Below are 16,122 nucleotides of genomic sequence, written 5' to 3'. Positions count from 1 at the left end.
ATTCCTCCGGAATTCCCTGCGGAGATTCCTCCGGAATTCCCTGCGGAGATTCCTCCGGAATTCCCTGCGGAGATTCCTCCGGAATTCCCTGCGGAGATTCCTCCGGAATTCCCTGCGGAGATTCCTCCGGAATTCCCTGCGGAGATTCCTCCGGAATTCCCTGCGGAGATTCCTCCGGAATTCCCTGCGGAGATTCCTCCGGAAATCCCTGCGGAGATTCCTCCGGAATTCCCTGCGGAGATTCCTCCGGAATTCCCTGCGGAGATTCCTCCGGAATTCCCTGCGGAGATTCCTCCGGAATTCCCTGCGGAGATTCCTCCGGAATTCCCTGCGGAGATTCCTCCGGAATTCCCTGCGGAGATTCCTCCGGAATTCCCTGCGGAGATTCCTCCGGAATTCCCTGCGGAGATTCCTCCGGAATTCCCTGCGGAGATTCCTCCGGAATTCCCTACGGAGATTCCTCCGGAATTCCCTGCGGAGATTCCTCCGGAATTCCCTGCGGAGATTCCTCCGGAATTCCTCCAGGAATCTCTCCGAAGATTCCTCCAGGATTCTCTCCGAAGATTCCTCCAGGAATCTCTCCGAAGATTCCTCCAGGAATCTCTCCGAAGATTCCTCCAGGAATCTCTCCGAAGATTCCTCCAGGAATCTCTCCGAAGATTCCTCCAGGAATCTCTCCGAAGATTCCTCCAGGAATCTCTCCGAAGATTCCTCCAGGAATCTCTCCGAAGATTCCTCCAGGAATCTCTCCGAAGATTCCTCCAGGAATTTCTCCGAAGATTCCTCCAGGAATCTCTCCGAAGATTCCTCCAGGAATCTCCCCGAAGATTCCTCCAGGAATCTTTCCGAAGATTCCTCCAGGAATCTCTCCGAAGATTCCTCCAGGAATCTCTCCGAAGATTCCTCCAGGAATCTCACCGAAGATTCCTCCAGGAATTTCTCCGAAGATTCCTCCAGGAATCTCTCCGAAGATTCGTCCAGAAAACTCTCTGAAGATTCCTCCAGAATTCTCTCCGAAGATTCCTCCGGAATTCCCTGCGGAGATTCCTCCGGAATTCCCTGCGGAGATTCCTCCGGAATTCCCTGCGGAGATTCCTCCGGAATTCCCTGCGGAGATTCCTGCGGAATTCCCTGCGGAGATTCCTGCGGAATTCCCTGCGGAGATTCCTCCGGAATTCCCTGCGGAGATTCCTCCGGAATTCCCTGCGGAGATTCCTCCGGAATTCCCTGCGGAGATTCCTCCGGAATTCCCTGCGGAGATTCCTCCGGAATTCCCTGCGGAGATTCCTCCGGAATTCCCTGCGGAGATTCCTCCGGAATTCCCTGCGGAGATTCCTCCGGAATTCCCTGCGGAGATTCCTCCGGAATTCCCTGCGGAGATTCCTCCGGAATTCCCTGCGGAGATTCCTCCGGAATTCCCTGCGGAGATTCCTCCGGAATTCCCTGCGGAGATTCCTCCGGAATTCCCTGCGGAGATTCCTCCGGAATTCCCTGCGGAGATTCCTCCGGAATTCCCTGCGGAGATTCCTCCGGAATTCCCTGCGGAGATTCCTCCGGAATTCCCTGCGGAGATTCCTCCGGAATTCCCTGCGGAGATTCCTCCGGAATTCCCTGCGGAGATTCCTCCGGAATTCCCTGCGGAGATTCCTCCGGAATTCCCTGCGGAGATTCCTCCGGAATTCCCTGCGGAGATTCCTCCGGAATTCCCTGCGGAGATTCCTCCGGAATTCCCTGCGGAGATTCCTCCGGAATTCCCTGCGGAGATTCCTCCGGAATTCCCTGCGGAGATTCCTCCGGAATTCCCTGCGGAGATTCCTCCGGAAATCCCTGCGGAGATTCCTCCGGAATTCCCTGCGGAGATTCCTCCGGAATTCCCTGCGGAGATTCCTCCGGAATTCCCTGCGGAGATTCCTCCGGAATTCCCTGCGGAGATTCCTCCGGAATTCCCTGCGGAGATTCCTCCGGAATTCCCTGCGGAGATTCCTCCGGAATTCCCTGCGGAGATTCCTCCGGAATTCCCTGCGGAGATTCCTCCGGAATTCCCTGCGGAGATTCCTCCGGAATTCCCTGCGGAGATTCCTCCGGAATTCCTCCAGGAATCTCTCCGAAGATTCCTCCAGGATTCTCTCCGAAGATTCCTCCAGGAATCTCTCCGAAGATTCCTCCAGGAATCTCTCCGAAGATTCCACCAGGAATCTCTCCGAAGATTCCTCCAGGAATCTCTCCGAAGATTCCTCCAGGAATCTCTCCGAAGATTCCTCCAGGAATCTCTCCGAAGACTCCTCCAGGAATCTCTCCGAAGATTCCTCCAGGAATCTCTCCGAAGATTCCTCCAGGAATCTCTCCGAAGATTCCTCCAGGAATCTCTCCGAAGATTCCTCCAGGAATCTCTCCGAAGATTCCTCCAGGAATCTCTCCGAAGATTCCTCCAGGAATCTCTCCGAAGATTCCTCCAGGAATCTCTCCGAAGATTCCTCCAGGAATCTCTCCGAAGATTCCTCCAGGAATCTCTCCGAAGATTCCTCCAGGAATCTCTCCGAAGATTCCTCCAGGAATCTCTCCGAAGATTCCTCCAGGAATCTCTCCGAAGATTCCTCCAGGAATCTCTCCGAAGATTCCTCCAGGAATCTCTCCGAAGATTCCTCCAGGAATCTCTCCGAAGATTCCTCCAGGAATCTCTCCGAAGATTCCTCCAGGAATCTCTCCGAAGATTCCTCCAGGAATCTCTCCGAAGATTCCTCCAGGAATCTCTCCGAAGATTCCTCCAGGAATCTCTCCGATCCGAAGATTCCTCCAGGAATCTCTCCGAAGATTCCTCCAGGAATCTCTCCGAAGATTCCTCCAGGAATCTCTCCGAAGATTCCTCCAGGAATCTCTCCGAAGATTCCTCCAGGAATCTCTCCGAAGATTCCTCCAGGAATCTCTCCGAAGATTCCTCCAGGAATCTCCCCGAAGATTCCTCCAGGAATCTTTCCGAAGATTCCTCCAGGAATCTCTCCGAAGATTCCTCCAGGAATCTCTCCGAAGATTCCTCCAGGAATCTCACCGAAGATTCCTCCAGGAATTTCTCCGAAGATTCCTCCAGGAATCTCTCCGAAGATTCGTCCAGAAAACTCTCTGAAGATTCCTCCAGAATTCTCTCCGAAGATTCCTCCGGAATTCCCTGCGGAGATTCCTCCGGAATTCCCTGCGGAGATTCCTCCGGAATTCCCTGCGGAGATTCCTCCGGAATTCCCTGCGGAGATTCCTCCGGAATTCCCTGCGGAGATTCCTCCGGAATTCCCTGCGGAGATTCCTCCGGAATTCCCTGCGGAGATTCCTCCGGAATTCCCTGCGGAGATTCCTCCGGAATTCCCTGCGGAGATTCCTCCGGAATTCCCTGCGGAGATTCCTCCGGAATTCCCTGCGGAGATTCCTCCGGAATTCCCTGCGGAGATTCCTCCGGAATTCCCTGCGGAGATTCCTCCGGAATTCCCTGCGGAGATTCCTCCGGAATTCCCTGCGGAGATTCCTCCGGAATTCCCTGCGGAGATTCCTCCGGAATTCCCTGCGGAGATTCCTCCGGAATTCCCTGCGGAGATTCCTCCGGAATTCCCTGCGGAGATTCCTCCGGAATTCCCTGCGGAGATTCCTCCGGAATTCCCTGCGGAGATTCCTCCGGAATTCCCTGCGGAGATTCCTCCGGAATTCCCTGCGGAGATTCCTCCGGAATTCCCTGCGGAGATTCCTCCGGAATTCCCTGCGGAGATTCCTCCGGAATTCCCTGCGGAGATTCCACCGGAATTCCCTGCGGAGATTCCACCGGAATTCCCTGCGGAGATTCCACCGGAATTCCCTGCGGAGATTCCACCGGAATTCCCTGCGGAGATTCCACCGGAATTCCCTGCGGAGATTCCTCCGGAATTCCCTGCGGAGATTCCTCCGGAATTCCCTGCGGAGATTCCTCCGGAATTCCCTGCGGTGATTCCTCCGGAATTCCCTGCGGAGATTCCTCCGGAATTCCAGGAATCTCTCCGAAGATTCCTCCAGGAATCTCTCCGAAGATTCCTCCAGGAATCTCTCCGAAGATTCCTCCAGGAATCTCTCCGAAGATTCCTCCAGGAATCTCTCCGAAGATTCCTCCAGGAATCTCTCCGAAGATTCCTCCAGGAATCTCTCCGAAGATTCCTCCAGGAATCTCTCCGAAGATTCCTCCAGGAATCTCTCCGAAGATTCCTCCAGGAATCTCCCCGAAGATTCCTCCAGGAATCTTTCCGAAGATTCCTCCAGGAATCTCTCCGAAGATTCCTCCAGGAATCTCTCCGAAGATTCCTCCAGGAATCTCTCCGAAGATTCCTCCAGGAATCTCTCCGAAGATTCCTCCAGGAATTTATCCGAAGATTCCTCCAGGAATCTCTCCGAAGATTCGTCCAGAAAACTCTCTGAATATTCCTCCAGAAATCTCTCCGAAGATTCCTCCGGAATTCCCTGCGGAGATTCCTCCGGAATTCCCTGCGGAGATTCCTCCGGAATTCCCTGCGGAGATTCCTCCGGAATTCCCTGCGGAGATTCCTCCGGAATTCCCTGCGGAGATTCCTCCGGAATTCCCTGCGGAGATTCCTCCGGAATTCCCTGCGGAGATTCCTCCGGAATTCCCTGCGGAGATTCCTCCGGAATTCCCTGCGGAGATTCCTCCGGAATTCCCTGCGGAGATTCCTCCGGAATTCCCTGCGGAGATTCCTCCGGAATTCCCTGCGGAGATTCCTCCGGAATTCCCTGCGGAGATTCCTCCAGAATTCCCTGCGGAGATTCCTCCGGAATTCCCTGCGGAGATTCCTCCGGAATTCCCTGCGGAGATTCCTCCGGAATTCCCTGCGGAGATTCCTCCGGAATTCCCTGCGGAGATTCCTCCGGAATTCCCTGCGGAGATTCCTCCGGAATTCCCTGCGGAGATTCCTCCGGAATTCCCTGCGGAGATTCCTCCGGAATTCCCTGCGGAGATTGCTCCGGAATTCCCTGCGGAGATTCCTCCGGAATTCCAGGAATCTCTCCGAAGATTCCTCCAGGAATCTCTCCGAAGATTCCTCCAGGAATCTCTCCGAAGATTCCTCCAGGAATCTCTCCGAAGATTCCTCCAGGAATCTCTCCGAAGATTCCTCCAGGAATCTCTCCGAAGATTCCTCCAGGAATCTCTCCGAAGATTCCTCCAGGAATCTCTCCGAAGATTCCTCCAGGAATCTCTCCGAAGATTCCTCCAGGAATCTCTCCGAAGATTCCTCCAGGAATCTCTCCGAAGATTCCTCCAGGAATCTCTCCGAAGATTCCTCCAGGAATCTCTCCAAAGATTCCTCCAGGAATCTCTCCGAAGATTCGTCCAGAAAACTCTCTGAAGATTCCTCCAGAAATCTCTCTGAAGATTCCTCCAGAAATCTCTCTGAAGATTCCTCTGGAATTCCCTGCGGAGATTCCTCCGGAATTCCCTGCGGAGATTCCTCCGGAATTCCCTGCGGAGATTCCTCCGGAATTCCCTGCGGAGATTCCTCCGGAATTCCCTGCGGAGATTCCTCCGGAATTCCCTGCGGAGATTCCTCCGGAATTCCCTGCGGAGATTCCTCCGGAATTCCCTGCGGAGATTCCTCCGGAATTCCCTGCGGAGATTCCTCCGGAATTCCCTGCGGAGATTCCTCCGGAATTCCCTGCGGAGATTCCTCCGGAATTCCCTGCGGAGATTCCTCCGGAATTCCCTGCGGAGATTCCTCCGGAATTCCCTGCGGAGATTCCTCCGGAATTCCCTGCGGAGATTCCTCCGGAATTCCCTGCGGAGATTCCTCCGGAATTCCCTGCGGAGATTCCTCCGGAATTCCCTGCGGAGATTCCTCCGGAATTCCCTGCGGAGATTCCTCCGGAATTCCCTGCGGAGATTCCTCCGGAATTCCCTGCGGAGATTCCTCCGGAATTCCCTGCGGAGATTCCTCCGGAATTCCCTGCGGAGATTCCTCCGGAATTCCCTGCGGAGATTCCTCCGGAATTCCCTGCGGAGATTCCTCCGGAATTCCCTGCGGAGATTCCTCCGGAATTCCCTGCGGAGATTCCTCCGGAATTCCCTGCGGAGATTCCTCCGGAATTCCCTGCGGAGATTCCTCCGGAATTCCCTGCGGAGATTCCTCCGGAATTCCCTGCGGAGATTCCTCCGGAATTCCCTGCGGAGATTCCTCCGGAATTCCCTGCGGAGATTCCTCCGGAATTCCCTGCGGAGATTCCTCCGGAATTCCCTGCGGAGATTCCTCCGGAATTCCCTGCGGAGATTCCTCCGGAATTCCCTGCGGAGATTCCTCCGGAATTCCCTGCGGAGATTCCTCCGGAATTCCCTGCGGAGATTCCTCCGGAATTCCCTGCGGAGATTCCTCCGGAATTCCCTGCGGAGATTCCTCCGGAATTCCCTGCGGAGATTCCTCCGGAATTCCCTGCGGAGATTCCTCCGGAATTCCCTGCGGAGATTCCTCCGGAATTCCCTGCGGAGATTCCTCCGGAATTCCCTGCGGAGATTCCTCCGGAATTCCCTGCGGAGATTCCTCCGGAATTCCCTGCGGAGATTCCTCCGGAATTCCCTGCGGAGATTCCTCCGGAATTCCCTGCGGAGATTCCTCCAGAATTCCCTGCGGAGATTCCTCCAGAATTCCCTGCGGAGATTCCTCCAGAATTCCCTGCGGAGATTCCTCCGGAATTCCCTGCGGAGATTCCTCCGGAATTCCCTGCGGAGATTCCTCCGGAATTCCCTGCGGAGATTCCTCCGGGAATTCCTCCCACAATTCCTCTCGCAATTCCTCCCGGAATCCCTCCGGAGATTCCTCCGGGAATCCCTCCTGGAATTCCTCCGGGAATTCCTCCCACAATTCCTCCGGGAATTCCTCCCACAATTCCTCCGGGAATTCCTCCCGCAATTCCTCCGGGAGTTCCTCCTGCAATTCCTCTGGGAATTCCTCTGGGAATTCCTCCAGGAATTCCTCCTGGAATTCCTCCTGGAATTCCTCCTGGAGTTCCTCGTGGAATTCCTCCTGGAATTCCTCCTGGAATTCCTCCTGGAATTTCTCCTGGAATTCTTCCTGGAATTTCTCCTGGAATTCCTCCTGGAATTCCTCCTGGAATTCCTCCTGGAATTCCTCCAGGAATTCCTCCTGAAATTCCTCCTGGAATTCCTCCTGGAATTCCTCCTGGAATTCCTCCTGGAATTCCTCCTGGAATTCCTCCTGGAATTCCTCCTGGAATTTCTCCTGGAATTCCTCCTGGAATTCCTCCTGGAATTCCTCCTGGAATTTCTCCTGGAATTCCTCCTGGAATTCCTCCTGGAATTTCTCCTGGAATTCTTCCTGGAATTTCTCCTGGAATTCCTCCTGGAATTCCTCCTGGAATTCCTCCTGGAATTCCTCCTGGAATTCCTCCTGGAATTCCTCCTGGAATTCCTCCTGGAATTCCTCCTGGAATTCCTCCTGGAATTCCTCCTGGAATTCCTCCTGGAATTCCTCCTGGAATTCCTCCTGGAATTCCTCCTGGAATTCCTCCTGGAATTTCTCCTGGAATTCCTCCTGGAATTCCTCCTGGAATTCCTCCTGGAATTTCTCCTGGAATTCCTCCTGGAATTCCTCCTGGAATTCCTCCTGGAATTCCTCCTGGAATTCCTCCTGGAATTCCTCCTGGAATTCCTCCTGGAATTCCTCCTGGAATTTCTCCTGGAATTCCTCCTGGAATACCTCCTGGAATACCTCCTGGAATTCCTCCTGGAATTCCTCCAGGAATTCCTCCGGAAATTCCTCCAGGAATTCCTCCGGAAATTCCTCCAGGAATTCCTCCGGAAATTCCTCCAGGAATTCCTCCGGAAATTCCTCCAGGAATTCCTCTGGAAATTCCTCCAGGAATTCCTCCGGAAATTCCTCCGGAAATTCCTCCAGGAATTCCTCCGGAAATTCCTCCAGGAATTCCTCCAGGAATTCCTCCGGAAATTCCTCCGGAAATTCCTCCAGGAATTCCTCCGGAAATTCCTCCAGGAATTCCTCCGGAAATTCCTCCAGGAATTCCTCCGGAAATTTCTCCAGGAATTCCTCCGGAAATTCCTCCAGGAATTCCTCCGGAAATTCCTCCAGGAATTCCTCCGGAAATTCCTCCAGGAATTCCTCCGGAAATTCCTCCAGGAGTTCCTCCGGAAATTCCTCCAGGAGTTCCTCCGGAAATTCCTCCAGGAGTTCCTCCGGAAATTCCTCCGGAAATTCCTCCAGGAATTCCTCCGGAAATTCCTCCAGGAATTCCTCCGGAAATTCCTCCAGGAATTCCTCCGGAAATTCCTCCAGGAATTCCTCCGGAAATTCCTCCAGGAATTCCTCCGGAAATTCCTCCAGGAGTTCCTCCGGAAATTCCTCCGGAAATTCCTCCAGGAATTCCTCCGGAAATTCCTCCAGGAATTCCTCTGGAAATTCCTCCAGGAATTCCTCCGGAAATTTCTCCGGAAATTCCTCCAGGAATTCCTCCGGAAATTCCTCCAGGAATTCCTCCAGGAATTCCTCCGGAAATTCCTCCAGGAATTCCTCCGGAAATTCCTCCAGGAATTCCTCCGGAAATTCCTCCAGGAATTCCTCCGGAAATTCCTCCAGGAATTCCTCCGGAAATTCCTCCAGGAATTCCTCCGGAAATTCCTCCAGGAATTCCTCCGGAAATTCCTCCAGGAATTCCTCCGGAAATTCCTCCAGGAATTCCTCCGGAAATTCCTCCAGGAGTTCATCCGGAAATTCCTCCAGGAGTTCCTCCGGAAATTCCTCCGGAAATTCCTCCAGGAATTCCTCCGGAAATTCCTCCAGGAATTCCTCCGGAAATTCCTCCAGGAATTCCTCCGGAAATTCCTCCAGGAGTTCCTCCGGAAATTCCTCCAGGAGTTCCTCCGGAAATTCCTCCGGAAATTCCTCCAGGAATTCCTCCGGAAATTCCTCCAGGAATTCCTCCAGGAATTCCTCCGGAAATTCCTCCAGGAATTCCTCCGGAAATTCCTCCAGGAATTCCTCCGGAAATTCCTCCAGGAATTCCTCCAGGAATTCGATTAAATGGGGCCACAATCTTGACACGTCTTCCCGGTCGGGATCCAAGCTTTTTCCGGTTCGGGCTCCGGGAGCGAGCTTGTTGAAGAAGTGTGGATTGGCCGCACACACAAACACATACCTCCCTCAACCGAAGTATTAAGAGTTCATTTTCGTTGGAAGCAAAACTCATCAGTGATTCCGGATTAATTTTCTCCTTTCAGATTCAATTTCCGGATCTGTTTCGTTTTCAGTTCTCCGGAGTTGGGCTGGGTCGGACTGAGCGAGGTACCCTCTGCGCTCAGCAACAGAGGGTAGCAGTTGGTTGATATGTGGAAGGGAATTGAAGCGTTTTTGAATATTTTCCATCGGTGTTCGTGTCGTGCTGCCCTGTCGTTTCCTTCGATGGTGATGGTGGGAGGGTAATAAAATAGTTACAATAAGCAAAGAACACCAGCGCACCGCCACCGTCGTTGAATGAGGGAGTGCTGCTGATCCAGGGAGCATGACACGAAACCGAAGGCATTTCCCGAGCTTATGATGTGCTCGATAAATAATAGATCAGCAGTTGGATTGAATGCTCCCCGCTTGCTCGCTCGCTGTTCATCCTGGTTGGCTCATCTTGGCGGAACCGGAACCGGTGCCCCATGCTTCAGACGGATATAAAACACGGGCAGAAAATTTATTCTTAGCTTTGAAGCCAACAGCCAACCAAACGACTCGGGAACAAAAGAACTTGAAGGTGCTCGCCTTTTGCAGCCCCATGCAGACAACATAAATTTTGGCTTGTGATGGAAGTTGGAGGTGCATGGGATTTTTTATACATATTTTCCTGGAAGGGTTACCGGAAAAGGCAGTCGAGTATGACTGAATCGGGAAGGACATCATGCAAGATTTAGTATGTGATGTCAGAAACGAAACATTCTGAGATGCTTTGGTAGAGTGCTTTCCGATTTCGGAGGCATCTGCCGGGAATGCATTCTTGAGCCGTGGTCGAACACTTTTATTGCTTTGAAACTGAGTTGCTTCTTGAGCACTTTTATGGAGAAATGATGGATTCAAACCGAAAATCCTTTAAAATCTTTAAGGAAAAAATTTCAGATAAAATTGTTTTGGTTCTTTCTATAAATTATAGAAAACAAAAAACTTCTTATGCTTTATAATGCCATCAAGTACTATTCCCAACAATTACCAAGCTAACCCGATTCAGTCATAAATCACCCGTCACATATTTTCACGGGTCTGTGATTGCACACCGATTGCGGTGGTCTCTTCATCAGCACGCGAAAGCATTCCCATAACCCTCGGAGTTTTTCCTTTGTTCTGCATGACTTCTGCAAAACACGCGGACGCACATTCCCCAAACTCAACATTCCACACTCGACGAAAACAACGCAAACAAAAAACACTTAAACCGGGGCGGCGACGCCAACACGACACCAAGTTTCGCATTACCAAGTTCCAAGATCGCACCACCGCATCGACCGCCCCAAAAGAACGAAATTCTTCATTTGCAACAACGCAACGGCAAACCCCAGTGCCAGAAGTAAATGTACTGTGAACAGAGGAATTTTCACATGAGCATGAAATTAATACACAAACATCCACACCTACCCACCACGTTGAGAAAACATTCCACCGCAGCGCCGCCGTCTTCCCGGGGGCGGTGCACCCTCGTGCAATTCCATAGGAATTATTTGACTACGGTTTCGTGTGACTCGGTGTCCTCCTTCTGCACCTTCTTCATGGTCGGTGTCCCCCCATTGCTTGGGAAATATACTTTTTGCACCTGCTCTCTGTTCTGTTCTCATTGCACCTCATTTCCACGATTCGTCTTTTCCGTCATCTCCTCCACCCGAATGGTGCAATAATTTCTGACGTTTGGTATAAGCCTTTTTCAGAAATGAGGGAATCACACTGAATCTACTTTTCCGTACATGATGTGCCTCTATGATATTGCCAGTTTGTTCAGCATTACGTTTGCAAATCTAACTTTTCAGTCCTGGGCACCCTTGGGGGCTGTCCATAAACCACGTGGTCATGGGGGGGGGGTTCGACCAATGACCATTTTGTATGGACAAATAAAAATTTTTGTATGGACCAATGACCAGGGGGGGGGGTTGAAAAGTCCCAAAAAATGACCACGTGGTTTATGGACAGCCCCTTGATGGTGCAGAGGCCCGAAGATCATTCAGTTCATCCTGGGCGATTGCCAGCCATCCATCGCCTTGACCTGTGGCCAGCTTTATTTTTTGTCGACTAGCTTGATTTCGTTGTTGAAGCTGCGCCGCCATCCATGAGCCTCTGGATCTGCCTCTGCTGCGATGTCCTGCTGCGTTCCAATGTAACGCTTGCTTGCAGATTTCGTTTCCGCCCCTGCGTAGAGTGTGGCCGACACACCTCCACTTTCGCTCCCGAATTTCTGTCGCTATCGGCTTTTGATGGCATCGACGATGGAGTTCCACGTTGGAGATCCAATTGTGAGGCCACCATGCACGAATTATACACCACAGGCATCTATTGATGAAGACCTGCTGCCATTGAGTGTTCTCCACTGATACACACCAGGTTTCACTGGCATAAAGAAGCACAGTTTTCTCGTTCTAGTTAAAAATTCGGATTTTGGTGTGTCACTCAATCTGATTGATTTTCCACACACTTCTTAAACTCGCAAAAACAGCTCTCGCATTCTTGATCCGTGCACCTATGTCGATATTGGTGCCGCCATCGGCCGCCATGTGGCTACCAAGATATTGGGAGCTTGCAACATTCTCCACTGCTTGCCCAGCAACCATGAAGCTGGAAGGGTTGACCGTGTTTACCTCTCAAAGGATGTGGACAACTTTTTTGTATAGTTTTACCTACAGCATTTGAACCAGTGGGTGGATTTCCAAAACCAAAATGGTTTTATCAAGGGGATTAGTTGTGTTGTCATATACACATATGGAGATTATGTTATGCTAGAACATTTTGGAGATGTAGTTGCAAATGTAGTGTACACCACTTGTTCTTCAAGTGCTTTATTACGAGTGTAGATCTGAAGGCCTTAACCACATAATACTGATAGGTGACCTCAGATATCTCTGATGCTCTGGAACCTTCTCTTCCATGGCTTGCACTATGTGTATGAATCTAATGGGCAAGCTCTGATGTGTGTGCACTTCTGTACATATACCATTTCAAATTCAAACCATATTTCTCAACTTCAGAATAGTTCGGATGATCCAGAATGCCTCTATGATGTGTATACAAGTATCATATGATTCAACTAATCTTCTATGACTACCAAAACGCACTATACCAAGTTTGAAATGCACCCGATGCGTTATTATAGGTGTTGATATAAAGTCCTTAACTCCAGAACGATTTGGATGGCCTAAGGTATCGCCATTGATGTGCAGTTAGTCTTTCATACTCTGATTTACATGTATAGATCTAATGAGATCAGTTCTGACATTCATACATTAGTTTGATATACTAATACAGGTAAAGGCCTTAAAATCAGAACTCCAGAGCTATTTTAAGTTGCCTAGAACATCATTGTATATTTCAAAGTAATTCATCAAGTTCAAATGATTTAAATCAGAAACACAACTATTTGTATTCAGTAGACAAAGTTCAAAACTTCTGGACGTTTTGGATAACCTGGAGATCCATGGTACAGCTGTAAAAGGACATCTAACAGCCCCAACCCAAACAAAGAATATTGAGCAATTTCCATTGAAATATATCACATGAACATAGAAATAAAACGCGGAATAGAGTGAAGAACAAGTGGTGTACACTACGTTTGCAGCTATATCTCCAAAATGTTCTAGCATAATATAATCTCCATATGTGCATATGATAACACAACTAATCCCCTTGATAAAAACATTTTGGTTTTGAAAATCCACCCACTGGGTTAAATGCTGTAGGTAAAACTATGCAAAAAAGTTGTCCACATCCTCTAACGGTTACATCCAACGATTTGGTCTTGTTGACGTTGATGGCGAGACCTGCCGCTGAGGAGTGTTTGGCAAGATCATCGAGCTTACTCTGCATATCAGAGCGCCGTTGAGCTAGGAGAGCAACGTCGTCAGCCAATTTAAAGTCATTTAGGTGCTCCATGGTGATGGGCTGCCACAGCAATCAACGATTTGGTTAGCGGTCAACCGCACCTACCAGAAACTCGGCGATTACGATGAGGAACAGTAGCGGGGATAGAACACTTCCTTGCCTCACTCCACCGACGACCCGGATAAGATCGGACAAGACACCGTTGTGCAGTACTCTGCACGAAAATGCCCTCTATTGTGCTTCAATGAGGCGGATGATTTTTTCAGGGAGACCCTTGCGCCTGAGGACTTCCCACATGTTTCCGTGTTTGGGACGGTCGAAAGCTTTTCCGTAATCAATGAACACCAGGTAGAGAGACTCTTGGAATTCTTTTATTTGCTCCAGAATGATACGGAGCGTGACAATATGGTCCACACAGGATCTTCCGGCACGGAATCCTGCTTGCTGCCGTCGGAGAGTTGCGTTAATCTTCTCCTGTATCCGGTTAAGGATCACTTTGCTGAGGACTTTGAGAACGATACACAGTCAGTAACATGATGCCCTGCTAAGTGTCGCATACAGTCAGGTCGCCCTTTTTGGGTACCTTTGCTAAGACGCCTTGCATCCAGTCGGCCGGAAATATCGCGGTTTCCCATATGTTGCAGAATAATTGATGCAGTAGTTGTGCGGATACTGCGGGATCAGCTTTGAGCATCTCAGCTGATATGCAATCGACCCCTGGGGCCCTGGTCGATTTCATGCTACGGATGGCTGTTTGTATCTCCTGCAGTGATGGAGTTTCGGTGTTGACACGGGTAATGCGTCGAACCCTTGGCGGATCATGCTGAGGTGTTGATGGCGTGACCGACTTTTGAAAAAGGTTTCCAAAGTGCTCGAAACAGCGTTTCAACTGGTCAGCTGGGTCGGTCAGTAGCTGTCCAGACGTGTCTTTCACGGGTATCGTAGCATTCATCTTAGTCCCACTAAGGCGACGTGAGACATCGTAGAGGAGACGAATGTCGCCGGTATTTGCGGATTTCTCGCCTTCGTCGGCTAGGGAGTCCACCCACGCTCTTTTGTCTCGTCTACATGAGCGTTTTACTTCCTTCTCGAGAGCCGAATAGCGCTGACGGGCTAGGGCTTTGGCTCCTCGTGTTTTTGCTCGCTCTATCGCGGCTTTGGCGTTCCTTCGTTCCTCTATCTTCCTCCAGGTATCAACTGTGATCCACTGCTGTGTTCGGGTGCGTAGCTCACCCAAATTATTCTCGCCGGTGACAATAAAGGCGTTCTTGATGGCGCTCCATTGATCTTCTACGCTTCCACCGTCTGGAATATTCGCAGCACGGTTCTCTAGCTCCTCGACGAAGGACTTTTTCGACGCCGCGTCTTCCAGTCGGCGTGTGTTGAACCGGCGCCCGATTTTCTCCTCCTGTCGATGAATGCCGGCAATGCGCTGCTGGATATCGCCGATTAGAAGATGATGATCGGACGAAATGCCGGCCCAAGTTTATTCCGCACATCAAGAGGGCTCTGTCTCCATTTTTGGCTGATGTAGTTGTGGTCGATTTGATTTTCCGTGACGCCATCACGGGAAACCCATGTCACTTTGTGCACTGATCGATGAGGAAAGAGCGATCCCCCAATCACCATGTCATTGTTGCCACAAAACTCTGCAAACAGCTCTCCGTTTTCGCTCATTTCTCCGAGACCATGGCGTCCCATGACGTGCTCATAGTCCGAGTTGTCGGAATCAACCTTCGCGTAGAAGTCGCCCATGAGGATCTTGACATCACCTTTCGGAATCTTGTCCACGACAGCATACAGTTGACTGTAAAAGTTTTCTTTGTCTTGCAATTCGGCAGCATCGGTTGGCGCGTAACATTGGATCATGGTAAGGTTTCGAACCCGTGTTCTGAATCTGGCTACAATTATCCTCTCATTAATAGGTTCCCACTTCATGAGCGCCGCGTGGGCGTGAGCGCTGAGCAGGAAACCAACTCCACGGTGGCGAGGAGCGTGTTCACCTCGTAGACCAGAATATAGCAGAATTTGACCCGACGCCAATATGTGTTCTCCAAAATTCGCCCAACGGACTTCGCTCAGTCCTAGGATCTCCAGCTTCATACGGCATGCCTCATTGGTTAGTTGTGCCAGTTTACCCTGCCAGTTTCCCGAAATCCTGTCCAACGCACTTCCTGCTGCGCTACAATGCTAAACCAGCCAGTGGTGCTTCAGAATAGCGGCTAGTACGCAGGTGCTCCCGATGAAGTTGAGGGATTAGCAGTTCCACGTACCGAGCTTCCAATCGCAAGTTCCTCTTGGTCACTGGGTTTGTCGCCAATTGTATCACAAACCCCACGGTTTACTGTCTGGATTGGCCCAGTTAGTTTGGCGAAGCAAACGTCCTTGTCAACACACGATCAAAATTTCTAACGAGTTTGGTTGTCTTGATCTTCTAAGGGGCTCATATCCCGGCTGATTCCATCTAGGAGGTAGAGATCAAAGTAGTATGGCAAGGGGCTGAAGGACCTTCCTTACAAGATTTTTGAATTGCGTTGCTAACCTTTACCATGCCATTGAAGAGGTGTTGATGTTAGAACAGCAAGGGAATGGGCAGTAGTACCTACAGGAAAATGCTTTGCTTGAGAAAACATCCATGGAGAAAAGGTGTCCCGTTGAAAAGTACGCTCTTTTTATGGCTGAAGCGAGCGAAGATCACAAAAACGAGTCAAGAGTGGCCGAGTAACAAGTAAGGACAAGGTCAATAAGAGGACTACGCAAGCATTATGACCAATGGAGATGGTCAGCCTTGTCCAGTTGAAAAGGAGAATCACGGAATACCACCGACATCGTTAGGCGTTAAAGTTTGCAAACTACTAGGCGCAGTACCAAAAAAGATTGTTTCGAATAAACAGGCCACAGAGATGTAAACTCCGACCAAGAAAACACATGTGGTGGTACCGGATTCGTTTTTCCAGATGCAGAAGATGGGCGAGTAACCAAACTCAAAGCTAGTTTTCGATCAACCCCGTCAAATTGACTACCC

Source organism: Aedes albopictus, chromosome 1, assembly GCF_035046485.1.
Source record: "Aedes albopictus strain Foshan chromosome 1, AalbF5, whole genome shotgun sequence".
In the NCBI taxonomy this organism is placed as follows: Eukaryota; Metazoa; Arthropoda; class Insecta; order Diptera; family Culicidae; genus Aedes; species Aedes albopictus.
The sequence above is the reverse complement of the archived record's forward strand: the minus strand, read 5'-3'. Positions refer to the sequence as shown.